Source organism: Schistocerca gregaria, chromosome 6 (assembly GCF_023897955.1).
Source record: "Schistocerca gregaria isolate iqSchGreg1 chromosome 6, iqSchGreg1.2, whole genome shotgun sequence".
Lineage (NCBI taxonomy): Eukaryota > Metazoa > Arthropoda > Insecta > Orthoptera > Acrididae > Schistocerca > Schistocerca gregaria.
The window spans coordinates 26119995-26146946 of NC_064925.1; positions in this window are offsets into that span (position 1 = coordinate 26119995).

Consider the following 26952-nt stretch of genomic DNA (forward strand, 5'->3'; position numbering starts at 1 on the left):
TTCCGATGCATATCTAGTGGCATTTTGTGATCTGTAGACTATCAGAGTGTTGATGAAACACAGAAATTGCATCGGGATTGAATACAACAGTCACCATGCGCTCTTTCCTCCATGGGAGTAATGTCTCTAAAAGTCTACGCTTTGACCTTTCCCTGGAAGACCAGTGGTAGCTTCCGATGCACATCTCGAGGCTTTCTGTAATCTGTGGACTATTAGAGTGTTGATGAAACACAGAAATTGCATCGGGATTGAGTACAACAGTCACCATGCGCACTTTCCCCCATGGGAGTAATGTCTCAAACAGTCTACGCTTTGATCGATCCCTGGAAAACCAGTAGTAGTTTCCGAAGCACATCTGGAGGCAATCTGTTGTCTGTGGAGTATCAGAGTGTTGGGGAAACACAGAAATTGCATCGGGATTGAATACAACAGTCACCATGCGCACTTTCCTCCATGAGGGTAATTCTCAAACGGTCTACGCTTTCATTGTTCCCTGGAAGACCAGTAGTAGTTTCCGAAGCACATCTGGAGGCAATCTGTAATCTGTGGACTGCCAGAGTGTTGATGAAACACAGATATTGCAGCGGGATTGAATACAACAGACACCATGCCCACTTTCCTCCATGGGGTATTTCTCAAACAGTCTACGCTTTGATCGTTCCCTGGAAGACCAGTAGTAGTTTCCGATGCACATCTGGAGGCATTTTGTAATCTCTGGACCTTTAAAGTGTGGATTGAAACACAGAAATTGCCTCGGGATTGAATACAACTGTCACCATGCGCACTTTCCTCCATGGGAGTAATGTCTCCAACAGTCTATGTTTGATCGTTCCATGGAAGACCAGTTGTAGTTTCCGATGCACATCTGGAGGCAATCTGTTATCTGTGGACTATCAGAGTTTTGATGAAACACAGAAATTGCATCGGGATTGAATACAACAGTCACCATGCGCACTTTCCTCCATGGGGATAATTCTCAAACAGTCTACTCTTTGATCGTTCCCTTGAAGACCAGTAGTAGTTTCTGATGCACATCTGGAATCATTCTGTAATCTGTGGACCTACAAAGTGTGGATTGAAACACAGAAATTGCCTCCGGATTGAATACAACAGTCACCATGCGCACATTCCTCCATGGGAGTAATGTCTCTAACAGTCTACGCTTTGATCGTTCCCTGGAAGACCAGTAGTAGATTCCGAAGCACATCTGGAGGCAATTTGTAAACTGTGGACTGTCAGAGTGTTGATGAAACACAGATATTGCAGCGGAATTGAATATAACAGTCACCATGCGCACTTTCCTCCATGGGAGTAATGTCTCTAACAGTCTACGATTTGATCATTCCCTGGAAGACCTGTAGTAGTTTCCGATGCACATCTGGAAGCATTCTGTAATCTGTGGACTATCTGAGTGTTGATGAAACACAGAAATTGCATCGGAATTGAATATAACAGTCACCATGCACACTTTCCTCAATGGGATTAACGTCTCTAATAGTCTACGCTTTGATCGTTCCCTGGAAGACCAGTAGTAGTTTGCGATGCCCATCTGGTGGCATTCTGTAATCTGTGGACTATCAGGGTGTTGATGAAACACAGAAATTGCATCGGGATTGAATACAACTGTCACCATGCGCACATTCCTCCGTAAAAGTAATGTCTCAAACAGTCTACGCTTTGATCGTTCCCTGGAAGACGAGTAGTAGTTTAGAAAGGACATCTGAAGGCATTCTGTTATCTGTGGACTATCACAATTTTGATGAAACACAGAAATTGCATCGGGATTGAATACAACAGTCACCATGCGCACTTTCCTCCATGGGAGCAATGTCTCAAACAGTCTACGCTTTGATCGTTTCCTGGGACTTCAGTACTAGTTTCCGATGCACATCTGGTGGCATTTTGTAATCTGTATACTATCAGAGTATTGATGAAACACAGAAATTGCATCGGGATTGAGTACAACAGTGACCATGCGCACTTTCCTCCATGGAACTAATGTCTAAAAAGAGTCTACGCTTTTATCGTTCCCTGGAAGACCAGTAGAAGTTTCCGAAGCACATCTGGAGGCAATCGGTTGTCTGTGGACTATCAGAGTGTTGATGAAACACATAAATTGCATAGGGATTGAATACAACAGTCACCATGCACACTTTCCTAAATAAAAGTAAAGTCTCAAACAGTATACGCTTTGATCATTCCCTGGAAGACCAGTAGTAGATTCCGATGCACATCTGGAAGCATTCTGTAATCTGTGGACTATCTGAGTGTTGATGAAACACATAAATTGCATAGGGATTGAATACAACAGACACCATGCCCACTTTCCTCCATGGGGTATTTCTCAAACAGTCTACGCATTGATTGTTCCCTGGAAGACCAGTAGTAGTTTCCGATGCACATCTGGAGGCATTTTGTAATCTCTGGACCTTTAAAGTGTGGATTGAAACACAGAAATTGCCTCGGGATTGAATGCAACAGTCACCATGCGCACTTTCCTCCATGGGAGTAATGTCTCCAACAGTCTACGTTTTATCGTTCCCTGGAAGACCAGTTGTAGTTTCCGATGCACATCTGGAGGCAATCTGTTATCTGTGGACTATCAGAGTGTTGATGAAGCACAGAAATTGCATCGGGATTGAATACAACAGTCACCATGCGCACTTTCCTCCATGGGGATAATTCTCAAACAGTCTACTCTTTGATCGTTCCCTTGAAGACCAGTAGTAATTTCTGATGCACATCTGGAATCATTCTGTAATCTGTGGACCTACAAAGTGTGGATTGAAACACAGAAATTGCCTCCGGATTGAATACAACAGTCACAATGCGCACATTCCTCCATGGGTGTAATGTCTCTAACAGTCTACGCTTTGATCGTTCCCTGGAAGACCAGTAGTAGTTTCCGAAGCACATCTGGAGGCAATTTGTAATCTGTGGACTGTCAGAGTGTTGATGAAACACAGATACTGCAGCGGAATTGAATACAACAGACACCATGCCCACTTTCCTCCATGGGGTAATTCTCAAACAGTCTACGCTTTGATCGTTCCCTGGAAGACCAGTAGTAGTTTCCGATGCACATCTGGAGGCATTTTGAAATCTCTGGACCTTTAAAGTGTGGATTGAAACACAGAAATTGCATCGGAATTGAATATAACAGTCACCATGCGCACTTTCCTCCATGGGAGTAATGTCTCTATCAGTCTACGCTTTGATCGTTCCCTGGAAGACCAGTAGTAGTTTCCGATGCACATCTGGAGGCAATCTGTTATCTGTGGAATATCAGAGTGTTGATGAAACACAAAAATTGCATCGGGATTGAATCCAACAGTCACCATGCACACTTTCCTCCATAAAAGTAAAGTCTCAAACAGTATACGCTTTGATCATTCCCTGGAAGACCAGTTGTAGTTTCCGATGCACATCTGGAAGCATTCTGTAATCTGTGGACTATCTGAGTGTTGATGAAACACAGAAAAATTTCATCGGAATTGAATATAACAGTCACCATGCGCACTTTCCTCCATGGGAGTAATGTCTCTATCAGTCTACGATTTGATCGTTCCCTGGAAGACCAGTAGTAGTTTCCGAAGCACATCTGGAGGCAATCTGTAATCTGTGGACTGTCCGAGTGTTGATGAAACACAGATATTGCAGCGGGAATGAATACAACAGACACCATGCCCACTTTCCTCCATGGGGTAATTCTCAAACAGTCTACGCTTTGATCGTTCCCTGGAAGACCAGTAGTAGTTTCCGATGCACATCTGGAGGCATTTTGGAATCTCTGGAACTTTAAAGTGTGGATTGAAACACAGAAATTGCCTCTGGATTGAATGCAACAGTCACTATGCACACATTCCTTCATGGGAGTAATGTCTCCAACAGTCTACGCTTTGATAGTTCCCTGGAAGCCCAGTAGTAGTTTCCGATGCACATCTGGAGGCAATCTGTTATCTGTGGAATATCAGAGTGTTGATGAAACACAGAAATTGCATCGGGATTATATACAACAGTCACCATGCACACTTTCCTCCATAAAAGTAAAGTCTCAAACAGTATACGCTTTGATCATTCCCTGGAGACCAGTAGCAGTTTCCGATGCACATCTGGAAGCATTCTGTAATCTGTGGACTATCTGAGTGCTGATGAAACACAGAAATTGCATCAGAATTGAAAATAACAGTCACCATGCGCACTTTCCTCCATGGGAGTAATGTCTCTAACAGTCTACGATTTGATCATTCCCTGGAAGACCAGTAGTTGTTTCCGATGCACATCTGGAAGCATTCTGTAATCTGTGGACTATCTGAGTGTTGATTAAACACAGAAATTGCATCGGAATTGAATATAACAGTCACCATGCGCACTTTCCTCCATGGGAGAAACCCTGAAACTGTCTACGCTTTCATCGTTCCCTAGAAGACCAGTAGTAGTATCCGATGCACATCTGAAGAATTCTGTAATCTGTGGACTATCTGAGTGTTGATGAAACACAGAAATTGCATCGGAATTGAATATAACAGTCACCATGCGCACTTTCCTCCATGGGAGTAATGTCAATAACAGTCTGCGATTTGATCATTCCCTGGAAGACCTGTGGTAGTTTCCGATGCACATCTGGAAGCATTCTGTAATCTGTGGACTATCTGAGTGTTGATGAAACACAGAAATTGCATCGGAATTGAATATAACAGTCACCATGCGCACTTTCCTCAATGGGAGTAACGTCTCTAATAGTCTACGCTTTGATCGTTCCCTGGAAGACCAGTAGTAGTTTGCGATGCCCATCTGGTGGCATTCTGTAATCTGTGGACTATCAGGGTGTTGATGAAACACAGAAATTGCATCGGGATTGAATACAACTGTCACCGTGCGCACATTCCTCCGTAAAAGTAATGTCTCAAACAGTCTACGCTTCGATCGTTCCCTGGAAGACCAGTAGTAGTTTAGAAAGGACATCTGAAGGCATTCTGTTATCTGTGGACTATCACAATATTGATGAAACACAGAAATTGCATCGGGATTGAATACAACAGTCACCATGCGCACTTTCCTCCATGGGAGCAATGCCTGAAACAGTCTACGCTTTGATCGTTTCCTGGGACTTCAGTAATAGTTTCCGATGCACATCTGGTGGCATTTTGTAATCTGTATACTTTCAGAGTATTGATGAAACACAGAAATTGCATCGGGATTGAGTACAACAGTGGCCATGCACACTTTCCTCCATAAATGTAAAGTCTCAAACAGTATACGCTTTGATCATTCCCTGGAAGACCAGTAGTAGTTTCCGATGCACATCTGGAAGCATTCTGTAATCGGTGGACTATCTGAGTGTTGATTAAACACAGAAATTGCATCGGAATTGAATATAACAGTCACCATGCGCACTTTCCATCATGGGAGTAAAGTCTCAAACAGTCTAAGCTTTGATCGTTCCCTGGAAGACCAGTATTAGTTTCCGATGCACATCTGGAGTCATTCTGTAATCTGTGGACTATCAGAGTGTTGGTGAAACACAGTAATTGCATCGGGACTGAATACAACGGTAACCATGCGCACTTTCCTCCATGGGTGTAATGTCTCAAGCAGTCTACGCTTTGATCTTTCCCTGGAAAACCAGTAGTAGTTTGCGATGCCCATCTGGTGGCATTCTGTAATCTGTGGACTATCAGGGTGTTGATGAAACACAGAAATTGCATCGGGATTGAATACAACTGTCACCGTGCGCACATTCCTCCGTAAAAGTAATGTCTCAAACAGTCTACGCTTCGATCGTTCCCTGGAAGACCAGTAGTAGTTTAGAAAGGACATCTGAAGGCATTCTGTTATCTGTGGACTATCACAATATTGATGAAACACAGAAATTGCATCGGGATTGAATACAACAGTCACCATGCGCACTTTCCTCCATGGGAGCAATGCCTGAAACAGTCTACGCTTTGATCGTTTCCTGGGACTTCAGTAATAGTTTCCGATGCACATCTGGTGGCATTTTGTAATCTGTATACTTTCAGAGTATTGATGAAACACAGAAATTGCATCGGGATTGAGTACAACAGTGGCCATGCACACTTTCCTCCATAAATGTAAAGTCTCAAACAGTATACGCTTTGATCATTCCCTGGAAGACCAGTAGTAGTTTCCGATGCACATCTGGAAGCATTCTGTAATCGGTGGACTATCAGAGTGTTGATGAAACACAGAAATTGCATCGGGATTGAATACAACAGTCACCATGCGCTCTTTCCTCCATGGGAGTAATGTCTCTAAAAGTCTACGCTTTCATCATTCCCTGGAAGAACAGTGGTAGTTTCCGATGCACATCTCGAGGCTTTCTGTAATCTGTGGACTATCAGAGTGTTGATGAAACACAGAAATTGCATTGGGATTGAGTACAACAGTCACCATGCGCACTTTCCTCCATGGGAGTAATGTCTCAAACAGTCTACGCTTTGATCGTTCCCTGGAAAACCAGTAGTAGTTTCCGAAGCACATCTGGAGGCTATCTGTTGTCTGTGGACTATCAGAGTGTTGAGGAAACACAGAAATTGCATCGGGACTGAATACAACAGTCACCATGCGCACTTTCCTCCATGAGGGTTATTCTCAAACAGTCTACGCTTTCACTGTTCCCTGGAAGACCATTTGTAGTTTCCGATGCACATCTGGAATCATTCTGTAATCTGTGGACCTTCAAAGTGTGGATTGAAACACAGAATTTGCCTCGGAATTGAATACAACAGTCACCATGCGCACTTTCCTCCATGGGAGTAATGTCTCTAACAGTCTACGCTTTGATCGTTCCCTGGAAGACCAGTAGTAGTTTCCGAAGCACATCTGGAGGCAATCTGTAATCTGTGGACTGCCAGAGTGTTGATGAAACACAGATATTGCGGCGGGATTGAATACAACAGACACCATGCCCACTTTCCTCCATGGGGTATTTCTCAAACAGTCTACGCTTTGATCGTTCCCTGGAAGACCAGTAGTAGTTTCCGATGCACATCTGGAGGCATTTTGTAATCTCTGGACCTTTAAAGTGTGGATTGAAACACAGAAATTGCCTCGGGATTGAATAAAACAGTCACCATGCGCACTTTCCTCCATGGGAGTAATGTCTCCAACAGTCTATGTTTGATCGTTCCATGGAAGACCAGTTGTAGTTTCCGATGCACATCTGGAGGCAATCTGTTATCTGTGGACTATCAGAGTGTTGATGAAACACAGAAATTGCATCGGGATTGAATACAACAGTCACCATGCGCACATTCCTCCATGGGGATAATTCTTAAACAGTCTACTCTTTGATCGTTCCCTTGAAGACCAGTAGTAGTTTCTGATGCACATCTGGAATCATTCTGTAATCTGTGGACCTACAAAGTGTGGATTGAAACACAGAAATTGCCTCCGGATTGAATACAACAGTCACCATGCGCACTTTCCTCCATGGGAGTAATGTCTCTAACAGTCTACGCTTTGATCGTTCCCTGGAAGACCAGTAGTAGTTTCCGAAGCACATCTGGAGGCAATTTGTAATCTGTGGACTGTCAGAGTGTTGATGAAACACAGATATTGCAGCGGAATTGAATATAACAGTCACCATGCGCACTTTCCTCCATGGGAGTAATGTCTCTAACAGTCTACGATTTGATCATTCCCTGGAAGACCTGTAGTAGTTTCCGATGCACATCTGGAAGCATTCTGTAATCTGTGGACTATCTGAGTGTTGATGAAACACAGAAATTGCATCGGAATTGAATATAACAGTCAACATGCACACTTTCCTCAATGGGATTAACGTCTCTAATAGTCTACGCTTTGATCGTTCCCTGGAAGACCAGTAGTAGTTTGCGATGCCCATCTGGTGGCATTCTGTAATCTGTGGACTATCAGGGTGTTGATGAAACACAGAAATTGCATCGGGATTGAATACAACTGTCACCATGCGCACATTCCTCCGTAAAAGTAATGTCTCAAACAGTCTACGCTTTGATCGTTCCCTGGAAGACCAGTAGTAGTTTAGAAAGGACATCTGAAGGCATTCTGTTATCTGTGGACTATCACAATTTTGATGAAACACAGAAATTGCATCGGGATTGAATACAACAGTCACCATGCGCACTTTCCTCCATGGGAGCAATGTCTCAAACAGTCTACGCTTTGATCGTTTCCTGGGACTTCAGTAGTAAATTCCGATGCACATCTGGTGGCATTTTGTAATCTGTATACTATCAGAGTATTGATGAAACACAGAAATTGCATCGGGATTGAGTACAACAGTGACCATGCGCACTTTCCTCCATGGAACTAATGTCTAAAAACAGTCTACGCTTTTATCGTTCCCTGGAAGACCAGTAGAAGTTTCCGAAGCACATCTGGAGGCAATCTGTTGTCTGTGGACTATCAGAGTGTTGATGAAACACATAAATTGCATAGGGATTGAATACAACAGTCACCATGCACACTTTCCTCCATAAAAGTAAAGTCTCAAACAGTATACGCTTTGATCATTCCCTGGAAGACCAGTAGTAGTTTCCGATGCACATCTGGAAGCATTCTGTAATCTGTGGACTATCTGAGTGTTGATGAAACACATAAATTGCATAGGGATTGAATACAACAGACACCATGCCCACTTTCCTCCATGGGGTATTTCTCAAAGAGTCTACGCTTTGATCGTTCCCTGGAAGACCAGTAGTAGTTTCCGAAGCACATCTGGAGGCATTTTGTAATCTCTGGACCTTTAAAGTGTGGGTTGAAACACAGAAATTGCCTCGGGATTGAATGCAACAGTCACCATGCGCACTTTCCTCCATGGGAGTAATGTCTCCAACAGTCTACGTTTGATCGTTCCCTGGAAGACCAGTTGTAGTTTCCGATGCACATCTGGAGGCAATCTGTTATCTGTGGACTATCAGAGTGTTGATGAAACACAGAAATTGCTTCGGGATTGAATACAACAGTCACCATGCGCACTTTCCTCCATGGGGATAATTCTCAAACAGTCTACTCTTTGATCGTTCCCTTAAAGACCAGTAGTAGTTTCTGATGCACATCTGGAATCATTCTGTAATCTGTGGACCTACAAAGTGTGGATTGAAACACAGAAATTGCCTCCGGATTGAATACAACAGTCACCATGCGCACATTCCTCCATGGGAGTAATGTCTCTAACAGTCTACGCTTTGATCGTTCCCTGGAAGACCAGTAGTAGATTCCGAAGCACATCTGGAGGCAATTTGTAATCTGTGGACTGTCAGAGTGTTGATGAAACACAGATATTGCAGCGGAATTGAATACAACATACACCATGCCCACTTTCCTCCATGGGGTAATTCTCAAACAGTCTACGCATTGATCGTTCCCTGGAAGACTAGTAGTAGTTTCTGATGCACATCTGGAGGCATTTTGAAATCTCTGGACCTTTAAAGTGTGGATTGAAACACAGAAATTGCATCGGAATTGAATATAACAGTCACCATGCGCACTTTCCTCCATGGGAGTAATGTCTCTATCAGTCTACGCTTTGATCGTTCCCTGGAAGACCAGTAGTAGTTTCCGATGCACATCTGGAGGCAATCTGTTATCTGTGGAATATCAGAGTGTTGATGAAACACAGAAATTGCATCGGGATTGAATACAACAGTCACCATGCACACTTTCCTCCATAAAAGTAAAGTCTCAAACAGTATACGCTTTGATCATTCCCTGGAAGACCAGTTGTAGTTTCCGATGCACATCTGGAAGCATTCTGTAATCTGTGGACTATCTGAGTGTTGATGAAACACAGAAAAATTTCATCGCAATTGAATATAACAGCCACCATGCGCACATTCCTCCATGGGAGTAATGTCTCTATCAGTCTACGATTTGATCGTTCCCTGGAAGACCAGTAGTAGTTTCCGAAGCACATCTGGAGGCAATCTGTAATCTGTGGACTGTCAGAGTGTTGATGAAACACAGATATTGCAGCGGGAATGAATACAACAGACACCATGCCCACTTTCCTCCATGGGGTAATTCTCAAACAGTCTACGCATTGATCGTTCCCTGGAAGACCAGTAGTAGTTTCCGATGCACATCTGGAGGCATTTTGGAATCTCTGGAACTTTAAAGTATGGATTGAAACACAGAAATTGCCTCGGGATTGAATACAACAGTCACTATGCACACATTCCTTCATGGGAGTAATGTCTCCAACAGTCTACGCTTTGATCGTTCCCTGGAAGCCCAGTAGTAGTTTCCGATGCACATCTGGAGGCAATCTGTTATCTGTGGAATATCAGAGTGTTGAAGAAACACAGAAATTGCATCGGGATTATATACAACAGTCACCATGCACACTTTCCTCCATAAAAGTAAAGTCTCAAACAGTATACGCTTTGATCATTCCCTGGAGACCAGTAGTAGTTTCCGATGCACATCTGGAAGCATTCTGTAATCTGTGGACTATCTGAGTGCTGATGAAACACAGAAATTGCATCAGAATTGAAAATAACAATCACCATGCGCACTTTCCTCCATGGGAGTAATGTCTCTAACAGTCTACGATTTGATCATTCCCTGGAAGACCAGTAGTTGTTTCCGATGCACATCTGGAAGCATTCTGTAATCTGTGGACTATCTGAGTGTTGATGAAACACAGAAATTGCATCGGAATTGAATATAACAGTCACCATGCGCACTTTCCTCCATGGGAGAAACCCTGAAACAGTCTACGCTTTCATCGTTCCCTAGAAGACCAGTAGTAGTATCCGATGCACATCTGAAGAATTCTGTAATCTGTGGACTATCTGAGTGTTGATGAAACACAGATATTGCATCGGAATTGAATATAACAGTCACCATGCGCACTTTCCTCCATGGGGTAATTCTCAAACAGTCTACGCATTGATCGTTCCCTGGAAGACTAGTAGTAGTTTCTGATGCACATCTGGAGGCATTTTGAAATCTCTGGACCTTTAAAGTGTGGATTGAAACACAGAAATTGCATCGGAATTGAATATAACAGTCACCATGCGCACTTTCCTCCATGGGAGTAATGTCTCTATCAGTCTACGCTTTGATCGTTCCCTGGAAGACCAGTAGTAGTTTCCGATGCACATCTGGAGGCAATCTGTTATCTGTGGAATATCAGAGTGTTGATGAAACACAGAAATTGCATCGGGATTGAATACAACAGTCACCATGCACACTTTCCTCCATAAAAGTAAAGTCTCAAACAGTATACGCTTTGATCATTCCCTGGAAGACCAGTTGTAGTTTCCGATGCACATCTGGAAGCATTCTGTAATCTGTGGACTATCTGAGTGTTGATGAAACACAGAAAAATTTCATCGCAATTGAATATAACAGCCACCATGCGCACATTCCTCCATGGGAGTAATGTCTCTATCAGTCTACGATTTGATCGTTCCCTGGAAGACCAGTAGTAGTTTCCGAAGCACATCTGGAGGCAATCTGTAATCTGTGGACTGTCAGAGTGTTGATGAAACACAGATATTGCAGCGGGAATGAATACAACAGACACCATGCCCACTTTCCTCCATGGGGTAATTCTCAAACAGTCTACGCATTGATCGTTCCCTGGAAGACCAGTAGTAGTTTCCGATGCACATCTGGAGGCATTTTGGAATCTCTGGAACTTTAAAGTATGGATTGAAACACAGAAATTGCCTCGGGATTGAATACAACAGTCACTATGCACACATTCCTTCATGGGAGTAATGTCTCCAACAGTCTACGCTTTGATCGTTCCCTGGAAGCCCAGTAGTAGTTTCCGATGCACATCTGGAGGCAATCTGTTATCTGTGGAATATCAGAGTGTTGAAGAAACACAGAAATTGCATCGGGATTATATACAACAGTCACCATGCACACTTTCCTCCATAAAAGTAAAGTCTCAAACAGTATACGCTTTGATCATTCCCTGGAGACCAGTAGTAGTTTCCGATGCACATCTGGAAGCATTCTGTAATCTGTGGACTATCTGAGTGCTGATGAAACACAGAAATTGCATCAGAATTGAAAATAACAATCACCATGCGCACTTTCCTCCATGGGAGTAATGTCTCTAACAGTCTACGATTTGATCATTCCCTGGAAGACCAGTAGTTGTTTCCGATGCACATCTGGAAGCATTCTGTAATCTGTGGACTATCTGAGTGTTGATGAAACACAGAAATTGCATCGGAATTGAATATAACAGTCACCATGCGCACTTTCCTCCATGGGAGAAACCCTGAAACAGTCTACGCTTTCATCGTTCCCTAGAAGACCAGTAGTAGTATCCGATGCACATCTGAAGAATTCTGTAATCTGTGGACTATCTGAGTGTTGATGAAACACAGATATTGCATCGGAATTGAATATAACAGTCACCATGCGCACTTTCCTCCATGGGAGTAATGTCTCTAACAGTCTACGATTTGATCATTCCCTGGAAGACCTGTAGTAGTTTCCGATGCACATCTCGAAGCATTCTGTAATCTGTGGACTATCTGAGTGTTGATGAAACACAGAAATTGCATCGGAATTGAATATAACAGTCACCATGCGCACTTTCCTCAATGGGAGTAACGTCTCTAATAGTCTACGCTTTGATCGTTCCCTCGAAGACCAGTAGTAGTTTGCGATGCCCATCTGGTGGCATTCTGTAATCTGTGGACAATCAGGGTGTTGATGAAACACAGATATTGCATCGGGATTGAATACAACTGTCACCGTGCGCACATTTCTCCGTAAAAGTAATGTCTCAAACAGTCTACGCTTTGATCGTTCCCTGGAAGACCAGTAGTAGTTTTGAAAGGACATCTGAAGGCATTCTGTTATCTGTGGACTATCACAATATTGATGAAACACAGAAATTGCATCGGGATTGAATACAACAGTCACCATGCGCACTTTCCTCCATGGGAGCAATGTCTGAAACAGTCTACGCTTTGATCGTTTCCTGGGACTTCAGTAATAGTTTCCGATGCACATCTGGTGGCATTTTGTAATCTGTATACTTTCAGAGTATTGATGAAACACAGAAATTGCATCGGGATTGAGTACAACAGTGGCCATGCGCACTTTCCTCCATGGAACTAATGTCTCAAACAGTCTACGCTTTTATCGTTCCCTGGAAGACCAGTAGAATTTCCGAAGCACATCTGGAGGCAATCTGTTTTCTGTGGACTATCAGAGTGTTGATGAAATACATAAATTGCATAGGGATTGAATACAACAGTCACCATGCACACTTTCCTCCATAAAAGTAAAGTCTCAAACAGTATACGCTTTGATCATTCCCTGGAAGACCAGTAGTAGTTTCCGATGCACATCTGGAAGCATTCTGTAATCGGTGGACTATCTGAGTGTTGATTAAACACAGAAATTGCATCGGAATTGAATATAACAGTCACCATGCGCACTTTCCTCCATGGGAGTAATGTCTCTAACAGTCTACGATTTGATCATTCCCTGGAAGAGCAGTAGTTGTTTCCGATGCACATCTGGAAGCATTCTGTAATCTGTGGACTATCTGAGTGTTGATGAAACACAGAAATTGCATCGGAATTGAATATAACAGTCACCATGCACACTTTCCTCAATGGGATTAACGTCTCTAATAGTCTACGCTTTGATCGTTCCCTGGAAGACCAGTAGTAGTTTGCGATGCCCATCTGGTGGCATTCTGTAATCTGTGGACTATCAGGGTGTTGATGAAACACAGAAATTGCATTGGGATTGAATACAACTGTCACCATGCGCACATTCCTCCGTAAAAGTAATGTCTCAAACAGTCTACGCTTTGATCGTTCCCTGGAAGACCAGTAGTAGTTTCGAAAGCACATCTGAAGGCATTCTGTTATCTGTAGACTATCACAATGTTGATGAAACACAGATATTGCATCGGGATTGAGTACAACAGTCACCAAGCGCACTTTTCTCCATGGGAGCCACGTCTCAAACAGTCTACGCTTTGGTCGTTTCCTGGGAGACCAGTTGTAGTTTCCGATGCACATCTGGTGGCATTTTGTGGTCTGTAGACTATCAGAGTGTTGATGAAACACAGAAATTGCATCGGGATTGAATACAACAGTCACCATGCGCTCTTTCCTCCATGGGAGTAATGTCTCTAAAAGTCTACGCTTTCATCATTCCCTGGAAGAACAGTGGTAGTTTCCGATGCACATGTCGAGGCTTTCTGTAATCTGTGGACTATCAGAGTGTTGATGAAACACAGAAATTGCATTGGGATTGAGTACAACAGTCACCATGCGCACTTTCCTCCATGGGAGTAATGTCTCAAACAGTCTACGCTTTGATCGTTCCCTGGAAAACCAGTAGTAGTTTCCGAAGCACATCTGGAGGCCATCTGTTGTCTGTGGACTATCAGAGTGTTGAGGAAACACAGAAATTGCATCGGGACTGAATACAACAGTCACCATGCGCACTTTCCTCCATGAGGGTTATTCTCAAACAGTCTACGCTTTCACTGTTCCCTGGAAGACCAGTTGTAGTTTCCGATGCACATCTGGAATCATTCTGTAATCTGTGGACCTTCAAAGTGTGGATTGAAGCACAGAAATTGCCTCGGGATTGAATACAACAGTCACCATGCGCACTTTCCTCCATGGGAGTAATGTCTCTAACAGTCTACGCTTTGATCGTTCCCTGGAAGACCAGTAGTAGTTACCGATGCACATCTGGAGGCATTCTGTAATCTGTGGACTATCAGAGTGTTGATGAAACACGGAAATTGCATCGGGATTGAATACAACAGTCACCATCCTCACTTTCCTCCATAAAAGTAAAGTCTCAAACAGTCTACGCTTTGATCATTCCCTGGAAGACCAGTAGTAGTTTCCGATGCACATCTGGAAGCATTCTGTATTCTGTGGACTATCTGAGTGTTGATGAAACATAGAAATTGCATCGGAATTGAATATAACAGTCACCATGCGCACTTTCCTAAAAGGGAGCAGTGTCTCAAACAGTCTACGCTTTGATCGTTCCCTGGAAGACCAGTAGTAGTTTCCGATGCACATCTGGAGTCATTCTGTAATCTGTGGACCTTCAAAGTGTTGATGAAACACAGTAATTGCATCGGGATTGAATACTACAGTCACCAGGCGAACTTTCCTCCATGGTAGTAATGTCTCAAAGACTCTACGATTTGATCGTTCCCTGGAAGACCAGAGTTAGTTTCCGATGCACATCTGGAGGCATTCTGTAATCTGTGGACTATCTGAGTGTTGAAGAAACACAGAAATTGCATGGGAATTGAATATAACAATCACCATGCGCACTTTCCTCCATGGGAGTAACCCTGACACAGGGTACGCTTTGATCGTTCCCTAGAAGACCAGTAGTAGTTTCCGATGCACATCTGGAGGCATTCTGTAATCTGTGGACTATCAGAGTGTTGATGTAACACAGATATTGCATCGGGATTCAATACAACAGTCACCATGCGCACTTTCCTCCAAGGGAGCAGTGTCTCAAACAGTCTACGCTTTTATCGTTCCCTGGAAGACCGGTAGTAGTTTCCGATGCACATCTGGAGGCATTCTGTAATCTGTGGACCTTCAAAGTGTTGATGAAACACAGAAATTGCATCGGGATTGAATACAACAGTCACCATGCGCACTTACCTCCATGGGAGTAATGTCTCAAACAGTCTACGCTTTGATCGTTCCCTGGAAGACCAGCAGTAGTTTCCGATGCACATCTGGAGGCCGTCTGTAATCTGTGGTCTATCAGACTGTTGATGAAACACAGAAGTTGCATCGGGATTGACTACAGTCACCAAGTGCACTTACCTCCGTGGGAGTAATGTCTCATACAGCCTACGCTTTAATCGTTCCCTGGAAGACCAGTAGTAGTTTCCGAAGCACATCTGGAGGCATTCTGTAATCTGTGGTCTATCAGACTGTTGATGAAACACAGAAATTGCATCGGGATTGACTACAGTCACCAAGTGCACTTACCTCCGTGGGAGCAATGTCTGAAACAGTCTACGCTTTGATCGTTTCCTGGGACTTCAGTAGTAATTTCCGATGCACATCTGGTGGCATTTTGTAATCTGTATACTATCAGAGTATTGATGAAACACAGAAATTGCATCGGGATTGAGTACAACAGTGGCCATGCGCACTTTCCTCCATGGAACTAATGTCTCAAACAGTCTACGCTTTTATCGTTCCCTGGAAGACCAGTAGAAGTTTCCGAAGCACATCTGGAGGCAATCTGTTGTCTGTGGACTATCAGAGTGTTGATGAAACACATAAATTGCATAGGGATTGAATACAACAGTCACCATGCACACTTTCCTCCATAAAAGTAAAGTCTCAAACGGTATACGCTTTGATCATTCCCTGGAAGACCAGTAGTAGTTTCCGATGCACATCTGGAAGCATTCTGTAATCGGTGGACTATCTGAGTGTTGATTAAACACAGAAATTGCATCGGAATTGAATATAACAGTCACCATGCGCACTTTCCTCCATGGGAGTAATGTCTCTAACAGTCTACGATTTGATCATTCCCTGGAAGACCAGTAGTTGTTTCCGATGCACATCTGGAAGTATTCTGTAATCTGTGGACTATCTGAGTGTTGATGAAACACAGAAATTGCATCGGAATTGAATATAACAGTCACCATGCGCACTTTCCATCATGGGAGTAAAGTCTCAAACAGTCTAAGCTTTTATCGTTCCCTGGAAGCCCAGTATTAGTTTCCGATGCACATCTGGAGTCATTCTGTAATCTGTGGACTATCAGAGTGTTGATGAAACACAGTAATTGCATCGGGACTGAATACAACGGTAACCATGCGCACTTTCCTCCATGGGTGTAATGTCTCAAGTAGTCTACGCTTTGATCTTTCCCTGGAAAACCAGTAGTAGTTTGCGATGCCCATCTGGTGGCATTCTGTCATCTGTGGACTATCAGGGTGTTGATGAAACACAGAAATTGCATCGGGATTGAATACAACAGTCACCATGCGCACTTTCCTACATAAAAGTAATGTCTCAAACAGTGTACGCTTTGATCGTTCCCTGGAAGACCAGTATTAGTTTCGAAAGCACATCTGGAGGCATTCTGTAATCTGTGGACCTTCAAAGTGTTGATGAAACACAGAAATTGCATCGGGATTGAATACAACAGTCACCATGCGCACTTACCTCCATGGGAGTAATGTCTCAAACAGTCTACGCTTTGATCGTTCCCTGGAAGACCAGCAGTAGTTTCCGATGCACATCTGGAGGCAGTCTGTAATCTGTGGTCTATCAGACTGTTGATGAAACACAGAAATTGCATCGGGATTGACTACAGTCACCAAGTGCACTTACCTCCGTGGGAGTAATGTCTCAAACAGTCTACGCTTTAATCGTTCCCTGGAAGACCAGTAGTAGTTTCTGAAGCACATCTGGAGGCATTCTGTAATCTGTGGACTATCAGAGTGTTGATGAAACACAGAAATAACATCGGGATTGAATACAACAGTCACCATGCGCACCTTCCTCCGTGGGAGTAATGTCTCAAACAGTCTACGCTTTGATCGTTCGCTGGAAGACCAGTAGTAGTTGTGATGCACGTCTCGTGGCATTCTGTAATCTGTAGACTATCAGAGTGTTGATGAAACACAGAATTTGCATCGGAAATGAATGCAACAGTCACCATGCGCACTTTCCTCCATGGGAGTAACGTCTTAAACAGTCTACGCTTTGATCGTACCCTGGAAGACCAGTGTTAGTTTCCGATGCACATCTGGAGGCATTCTGTAATCTGTGGACTATCAGAGTGTTGATGAAACACAGAATTTGCATCCGGATTGAATACCCAGTCACCATGCGCACTTTCCTCCAAGGGAGCAGTGTCTCAAACAGTCTACGCTTTGATCGTTCCCTAGAAGACCAGTAGTAGTTTCCGATGCACATCTAGTGGCATTCTGTAATCTGTAGACTATCAGAGTGTTGATGAAACACAGACATTGCATCGGAAATGAATGCAACAGTCACCATGCGCACTTTCCTCCATGGGAGTAACGTCTTAAACAGTCTACGCTTTGATCGTTTCCTGGAAGACCAGTGTTAGTTTCCGATGCACATCTGGAGGCATTCTGTAATCTGTGGACTATCTGAGTGTTGAAGAAACACAGAAATTGCATCGGAATTAAATATAACAATCACCATGCGCACTTTCCTGCATGGGAGTAACCCTGTCACAGGGTACGCTTTGATCGTTCCCTAGAAGACCAGTAGTAGTTTGCGATGCCCATCTGGTGGCATTCTGTAATCTGTGGACTATCAGGGTGTTGATGAAACACAGAAATTGCAACAAGATTGAATACAACTGTCACCATGCGCACATTCCTCCGTAAAAGTAATGTCTCAAACAGTCTACGCTTTGATCGTTCCCTGGAAGACCATTAGTAGTTTAGAAAGGACATCTGAAGGCATTCTGTTATCTGTGGACTATCACAATATTGATGAAACACAGAAATTGCATCGGGATTGAATACAACAGTCACCATGCGCACTTTCCTCCATGGGAGCAATGTCTCAAACAGTCTACGCTTTGATCGTTTCTTGGGACTTCCGTAGTAGTTTCCGATGCACATCTGGTGGCATTTTGTAATCTGTATACTATCAGAGTATTGATGAAACACAGAAATTGCATCGGGATTGAGTACAACAGTGACCATGCGCACTTTCCTCCATGGAACTAATGTCTCAAACAGTCTACGCTTTTATCGTTCCCTGGAAGACCAGTAGAAGTTTCCGAAGCACATCTGGAGGCAATCTGTTGTCTGTGGACTATCAGAGTGTTGATGAAACACATAAATTGCATAGGGATTGAATACAACAGTCACCATGCACACTTTCCTCCATAAAAGTAAAGTCTCAAACAGTATACGCTTTGATCATTCCCTGGAAGACCAGTAGTAGTTTCCGATGCACATCTGGAAGCATTCTGTAATCGGTGGACTATCTGAGTGTTGATGAAACACAGAAATTGCATCGGAATTGAATATAACAATCACCATGCGCACTTTCCTCCATGGGAGTAGTGTCTCTAACGGTCTACGATTTGATCATTCCCTGGAAGACCAGTAGTTGTTTCCGATGCACATCTGGAAGCACTCTGTAATCTGTGGACTATCTGAGTGTTGATGAAACACATAAATTATATAGGGATTGAATACAACAGACACCATGCCCACTTTCCTCCATGGGGTATTTCTCAAACAGTCTACGCTTTGATCGTTCCCTGGAAGACCAGTAGTAGTTTCCGATGCACATCTGGAGGCATTTTGTAATCTCTGGACCTTTAAAGTGTGGATTGAAACACAGAAATTGCCTCGGGATTGAATACAACAGTCACCATGCGCACTTTCCTCCATGGGAGCAATGTCTCAAACAGTCTACGCTTTGATCGTTTCCTGGGACTTCAGTAGTAGTTTCCGATGCACATCTGGTGGCATTTTGTAATCTGTATACTATCAGAGTATTGATGAAACACAGAAATTGCATCGGGATTGAGAACAACAGTGACCATGCGCACTTTCCTCCATGGAACTAATGTCTCAAACAGTCTACGCTTTTATCGTTCCCTGGAAGACCAGTAGAAGTTTCCGAAGCACATCTGGAGGCAATCTGTTGTCTGTGGACTATCAGAGTGTTGATGAAACACATAAATTGCATAGGGATTGAATACAACAGTCACCATGCACACTTTCCTCCATAAAAGTAAAGTCTCAAACAGTATACGCTTTGATCATTCCCTGGAAGACCAGTAGTAGTTTCCGATGCACATCTGGAAGCATTCTGTAATCGGTGGACTATCTGAGTGTTGATGAAACACAGAAATTGCATCGGAATTGAATATAACAGTCACCATGCGCACTTTCCTCCATGGGGATAATTCTCAAACAGTCTACTCTTTGATCGTTCCCTTGAAGACCAGTAGTAGTTTCTGATGCACATCTGGAGGCATTCTGTAATCTGTGGACTATCAGAGTGTTGATGAAACACAGAATTTGCATCCGGATTGAATACCCAGTCACCATGCGCAGTTTCCTCCAAGGGAGCAGTGTCTCAAACAGTCTACGCTTTGATCGTTCCCTAGAAGACCAGTAGTAGTTTCCGATGCACATCTAGTGGCATTCTGTAATCTGTAGACTATCAGAGTGTTGATGAAACACAGACATTGCATCGGAATTAAATATAACAATCACCATGCGCACTTTCCTGCATGGGAGTAACCCTGACACAGGGTACGCTTTGATCGTTCCCTAGAAGACCAGTAGTAGTTTGCGATGCCCATCTGGTGGCATTCTGTAATCTGTGGACTATCAGGGTGTTGATGAAACACAGAAATTGCAACAAGATTGAATACAACTGTCACCATGCGCACATTCCTCCGTAAAAGTAATGTCTCAAACAGTCTACGCTTTGATCGTTCCCTGGAAGACCATTAGTAGTTTAGAAAGGACATCTGAAGGCATTCTGTTATCTGGGGACTATCACAATATTGATGAAACACAGAAATTGCATCGGGATTGAATACAACAGTCACCATGCGCACTTTCCTCCATGGGAGCAATGTCTCAAACAGTCTACGCTTTGATCGTTTCTTGGGACTTCCGTAGTAGTTTCCGATGCACATCTGGTGGCATTTTGTAATCTGTATACTATCAGAGTATTGATGAAACACAGAAATTGCATCGGGATTGAGTACAACAGTGACCATGCGCACTTTCCTCCATGGAACTAATGTCTCAAACAGTCTACGCTTTTATCGTTCCCTGGAAGACCAGTAGAAGTTTCCGAAGCACATCTGGAGGCAATCTGTTGTCTGTGGACTATCAGAGTGTTGATGAAACACATAAATTGCATAGGGATTGAATACAACAGTCACCATGCACACTTTCCTCCATAAAAGTAAAGTCTCAAACAGTATACGCTTTGATCATTCCCTGGAAGACCAGTAGTAGTTCCCGATGCACATCTGGAAGCATTCTGTAATCGGTGGACTATCTGAGTGTTGATGAAACACAGAAAATGCATCGGAATTGAATATAACAATCACCATGCGCACTTTCCTCCATGGGAGTAGTGTCTCTAACAGTCTACGATTTGATCATTCCCTGGAAGACCAGTAGTTGTTTCCGATGCACATCTGGAAGCATTCTGTAATCTGTGGACCATCTGAGTGTTGATGAAACACATAAATTGCATAGGGATTGAATACAACAGACACCATGCCCACTTTCCTCCATGGGGTATTTCTCAAACAGTCTACGCTTTGATCGTTCCCTGTAAGACCAGTAGTAGTTTCCGATGCACATCTGGAGGCATTTTGTAATCTCTGGACCTTTAAAGTGTGGATTGAAACACAGAAATTGCCTCGGGATTGAATACAACCGTCACCATGCGCACTTTCCTCCATGGGAGCAATGTCTCAAACAGTCTACGCTTTGATCGTTTCCTGGGACTTCAGTAGTAGTTTCCGATGCACATCTGGTGGCATTTTGTAATCTGTATACTATCAGAGTATTGATGAAACACAGAAATTGCATCGGGATTGAGTACAACAGTGACCATGCGCACTTTCCTCCATGGAACTAATGTCTCAAACAGTCTACGCTTTTATCGTTCCCTGGAAGACCAGTAGAAGTTTCCGAAGCACATCTGGAGGCAATCTGTTGTCTGTGGACTATCAGAGTGTTGATGAAACACATAAATTGCATAGGGATTGAATACAACAGTCACCATGCACACTTTCCTCCATAGAAGAAAAGTCTCAAACAGTATACGCTTTGATCATTCCCTGGAAGACCAGTAGTAGTTTCCGATGCACATCTGGAAGCATTCTGTAATCGGTGGACTATCTGAGTGTTGATGAAACACAGAAATTGCATCGGAATTGAATATAACAATCACCATGCGCACTTTCCTCCATGAGAGTAGTGTCTCTAACAGTCTACGATTTGATCATTCCCTGGAAGACCAGTAGTTGTTTCCGATGCACATCTGGAAGCATTCTGTAATCTGTGGACTATCTGAGTGTTGATGAAACACATAAATTGCATAGGGATTGAATACAACAGACACCATGCCCACTTTCCTCCATGGGGTATTTCTCAAACAGTCTACGCTTTGATCGTTCCCTGGAAGACCAGTAGTAGTTTCCGATGCACATCTGGAGGCATTTTGTAATCTCTGGACCTTTAAAGTGTGGATTGAAACACAGAAATTGCCTCGGGATTGAATACAACAGTCACCATGCGCACTTTCCTCCATGGGAGCAATGTCTCAAACAGTCTACGCTTTGATCGTTTCCTGGGACTTCAGTAGTAGTTTCCGATGCACATCTGGTGGCATTTTGTAATCTGTATACTATCAGAGTATTGATGAAACACAGAAATTGCATCGGGATTGAGTACAACAGTGACCATGCGCACTTTCCTCCATGGAACTAATGTCTCAAACAGTCTACGCTTTTATCGTTCCCTGGAAGACCAGTAGAAGTTTCCGAAGCACATCTGGAGGCAATCTGTTGTCTGTGGACTATCAGAGTGTTGATGAAACACATAAATTGCATAGGGATTGAATACAACAGTCACCATGCACACTTTCCTCCATAAAAGTAAAGTCTCAAACAGTATACGCTTTGATCATTCCCTGGAAGACCAGTAGTAGTTTCCGATGCACATCTGGAAGCATTCTGTAATCGGTGGACTATCTGAGTGTTGATGAAACACAGAAATTGCATCGGAATTGAATATAACAGTCACCATGCGCACTTTCCTCCATGGGGATAATTCTCAAACAGTCTACTCTTTGATCGTTCCCTTGAAGACCAGTAGTAGTTTCTGATGCACATCTGGAGGCATTCTGTAATCTGTGGACTATCAGAGTGTTGATGAAACACAGAATTTGCATCCGGATTGAATACCCAGTCACCATGCGCACCTTCCTCCAAGGGAGCAGTGTCTCAAACAGTCTACGCTTTGATCGTTCCCTAGAAGACCAGTAGTAGTTTCCGATGCACATCTAGCGGCATTCTGTAATCTGTAGACTATCAGAGTGTTGATGAAACACAGACATTGCATCGGAAATGAATGCAACAGTCACCATGCGCACTTTCCTCCATGGGAGTAACGTCTTAAACAGTCTACGCTTTGATCGTTTCCTGGAAGACCAGTGTTAGTTTCCGATGCACATCTGGAGGCATTCTGTAATCTGTGGACTATCTGAGTGTTGAAGAAACACAGAAATTGCATCGGAATTAAATATAACAATCACCATGCGCACTTTCCTGCATGGGAGTAACCCTGTCACAGGGTACGCTTTGATCGTTCCCTAGAAGACCAGTAGTAGTTTGCGATGCCCATCTGGTGGCATTCTGTAATCTGTGGACTATCAGGGTGTTGATGAAACACAGAAATTGCAACAAGATTGAATACAACTGTCACCATGCGCACATTCCTCCGTAAAAGTAATGTCTCAAACAGTCTACGCTTTGATCGTTCCCTGGAAGACCATTAGTAGTTTAGAAAGGACATCTGAAGGCATTCTGTTATCTGTGGACTATCACAATATTGATGAAACACAGAAATTGCATCGGGATTGAATACAACAGTCACCATGCGCACTTTCCTCCATGGGAGCAATGTCTCAAACAGTCTACGCTTTGATCGTTTCTTGGGACTTCCGTAGTAGTTTCCGATGCACATCTGGTGGCATTTTGTAATCTGTATACTATCAGAGTATTGATGAAACACAGAAATTGCATCGGGATTGAGTACAACAGTGACCATGCGCACTTTCCTCCATGGAACTAATGTCTCAAACAGTCTACGCTTTTATCGTTCCCTGGAAGACCAGTAGAAGTTTCCGAAGCACATCTGGAGGCAATCTGTTGTCTGTGGACTATCAGAGTGTTGATGAAACACATAAATTGCATAGGGATTGAATACAACAGTCACCATGCACACTTTCCTCCATAAAAGTAAAGTCTCAAACAGTATACGCTTTGATCATTCCCTGGAAGACCAGTAGTACTTTCCGATGCACATCTGGAAGCATTCTGTAATCGGTGGACTATCTGAGTGTTGATGAAACACAGAAATTGCATCGGAATTGAATATAACAGTCACCATGCGCACTTTCCTCCATGGGGATAATTCTCAAACAGTCTACTCTTTGATCGTTCCCTTGAAGACCAGTAGTAGTTTCTGATGCACATCTGGAATCATTCTGTAATCTGTGGACCTACAAAGTGTGGATTGAAACACAGAAATTGCCTCCGGATTGAATACAACAGTCACCATGCGCACATTCCTCCATGGGAGTAATGTCTCTAACAGTCTACGCTTTGATCGTTCCCTGGAAGACCAGTATTAGTTTCCGAAGCACATCTGGAGGCAATTTGTAATCTGTGGACTGTCAGAGTGTTGATGAAACACAGATATTGCAGCGGAATTGAATACAACAGACACCATGCCCACTTTCCTCCATGGGGTAATTCTCAAACAGTCTAGGTTTTGATCGTTCCCTGGAAGACCAGTAGTAGTTTCCGATGCACATCTGGAGGCATTTTGAAATCTCTGGACCTTTAAAGTGTGGATTGAAACACAGAAATTGCATCGAAATTGAATATAACTGTCACCATGCGCACTTTCCTCCATGGGAGTAATGTCTCTATCAGTCTACGCTTTGATCGTTCCCTGGAAGACCAGTAGTAGTTTCCGATGCACATCTGGAGGCAATCTGTTATCTGTGGAATATCAGAGTGTTGATGAAACACAGAAATTGCATCGGGATTGAATACAACAGTCACCATGCACACTTTCCTCCATAAAAGTAAAGTCTCAAACAGTATACGCTTTGATCATTCCCTGGAAGACCAGTAGTAGTTTCCGATGAACATCTGGAAGCATTCTGTAATCTGTGGACTATCTGAGTGTTGATGAAACACAGATAAATTTCATCGGAATTGAATATAACAGTCACCATGCGCACTTTCCTCCATGGGAGTAATGTCTCTATCAGTCTACGATTTGATCGTTCCCTGGTAGACCAGTAGTAGTTTCTGTAGCACATCTGGAGGCAGTCTGTAATCTGTGGTCTATCAGACTGTTGATGAAACACAGAAATTGCATCGGGATTGACTACAGTCACCAAGTGCACTTACCTCCGTGGGAGTAATGTCTCAAACAGTCTACGCTTTAATCGTTCCCTGGAAGACCAGTAGTAGTTTCTGAAGCACATCTGGAGGCATTCTGTAATCTGTGGACTATCAGAGTGTTGATGAAACACAGAAATAACATCGGGATTGATTACAACAGTCACCATGCGCACCTTCCTCCGTGGGAGTAATGTCTCAAACAGTCTACGCTTTGATCGTTCGCTGGAAGACCAGTAGTAGTTGTGATGCACGTCTCGTGGCATTCTGTAACCTGTAGACTATCAGAGTGTTGATCAAACACAGATATTGCATCGGGATTGAATTCAACAGTCACCATGCGCACTTTCCTCCGTGGTAGTAATGTCTCAAACAGTCTACGCTTTGATCGTACCCTGGAAGACCAGTGTTAGTTTCCGATGCACATCTGGAGGCATTCTGTAATCTGTGGACTATCAGAGTGTTGATGAAACACAGAATTTGCATCCGGATTGAATACCCAGGCACCATGCGCACTTTCCTCCAAGGGAGCAGTGTCTCAAACAGTCTACGCTTTGATCGTTCCCTAGAAGACCAGTAGTAGTTTCCGATGCACATCTAGTGGCATTCTGTAATCTGTAGACTATCAGAGTGTTGATGAAACACAGACATTGCATCGGAAATGAATGCAACAGTCACCATGCGCACTTTCCTCCATGGGAGTAACGTCTTAAACAGTCTACGCTTTGATCGTTTCCTGGAAGACCAGTGTTAGTTTCCGATGCACATCTGGAGGCATTCTGTAATCTGTGGACTATCTGAGTGTTGAAGAAACACAGAAATTGCATCGGAATTAAATATAACAATCACCATGCGCACTTTCCTGCATGGGAGTAACCCTGACACAGGGTACGCTTTGATCGTTCCCTAGAAGACCAGTAGTAGTTTGCGATGCCCATCTGTTGGCATTCTGTAATCTGTGGACTATCAGGGTGTTGATGAAACACAGAAATTGCCACAAGATTGAATACAACTGTCACCATGCGCACATTCCTCCGTAAAAGTAATGTCTCAAACAGTCTACGCTTTGATCGTACCCTGGAAGACCATTAGTAGTTTAGAAAGGACATCTGAAGGCATTCTGTTATCTGTGGACTATCACAATATTGATGAAACACAGAAATTGCATCGGGATTGAATACAACAGTCACCATGCGCACTTTCCTCCATGGGAGCAATGTCTCAAACAGTCTACGCTTTGATCGTTTCTTGGGACTTCCGTAGTAGTTTCCGATGCACATCTGGTGGCATTTTGTAATCTGTATACTATCAGAGTATTGATGAAACACAGAAATTGCATCGGGATTGAGTACAACAGTTACCATGCGCACTTTCCTCCATGGAACTAATGTCTCAAACAGTCTACGCTTTTATCGTTCCCTGGAAGACCAGTAGAAGTTTCCGAAGCACATCTGGAGGCAATCTGTTGTCTGTGGACTATCAGAGTGTTGATGAAACACATAAATTGCATAGGGATTGAATACAACAGTCACCATGCACACTTTCCTCCATAAAAGTAAAGTCTCAAACAGTATACGCTTTGATCATTCCCTGGAAGACCAGTAGTAGTTTCCGATGCACATCTGGAAGCATTCTGTAATCGGTGGACTATCTGAGTGTTGATGAAACACAGAAATTGCATCGGAATTGAATATAACAATCACCATGCGCACTTTCCTCCATGGGAGTAGTGTCTCTAACAGTCTACGATTTGATCAT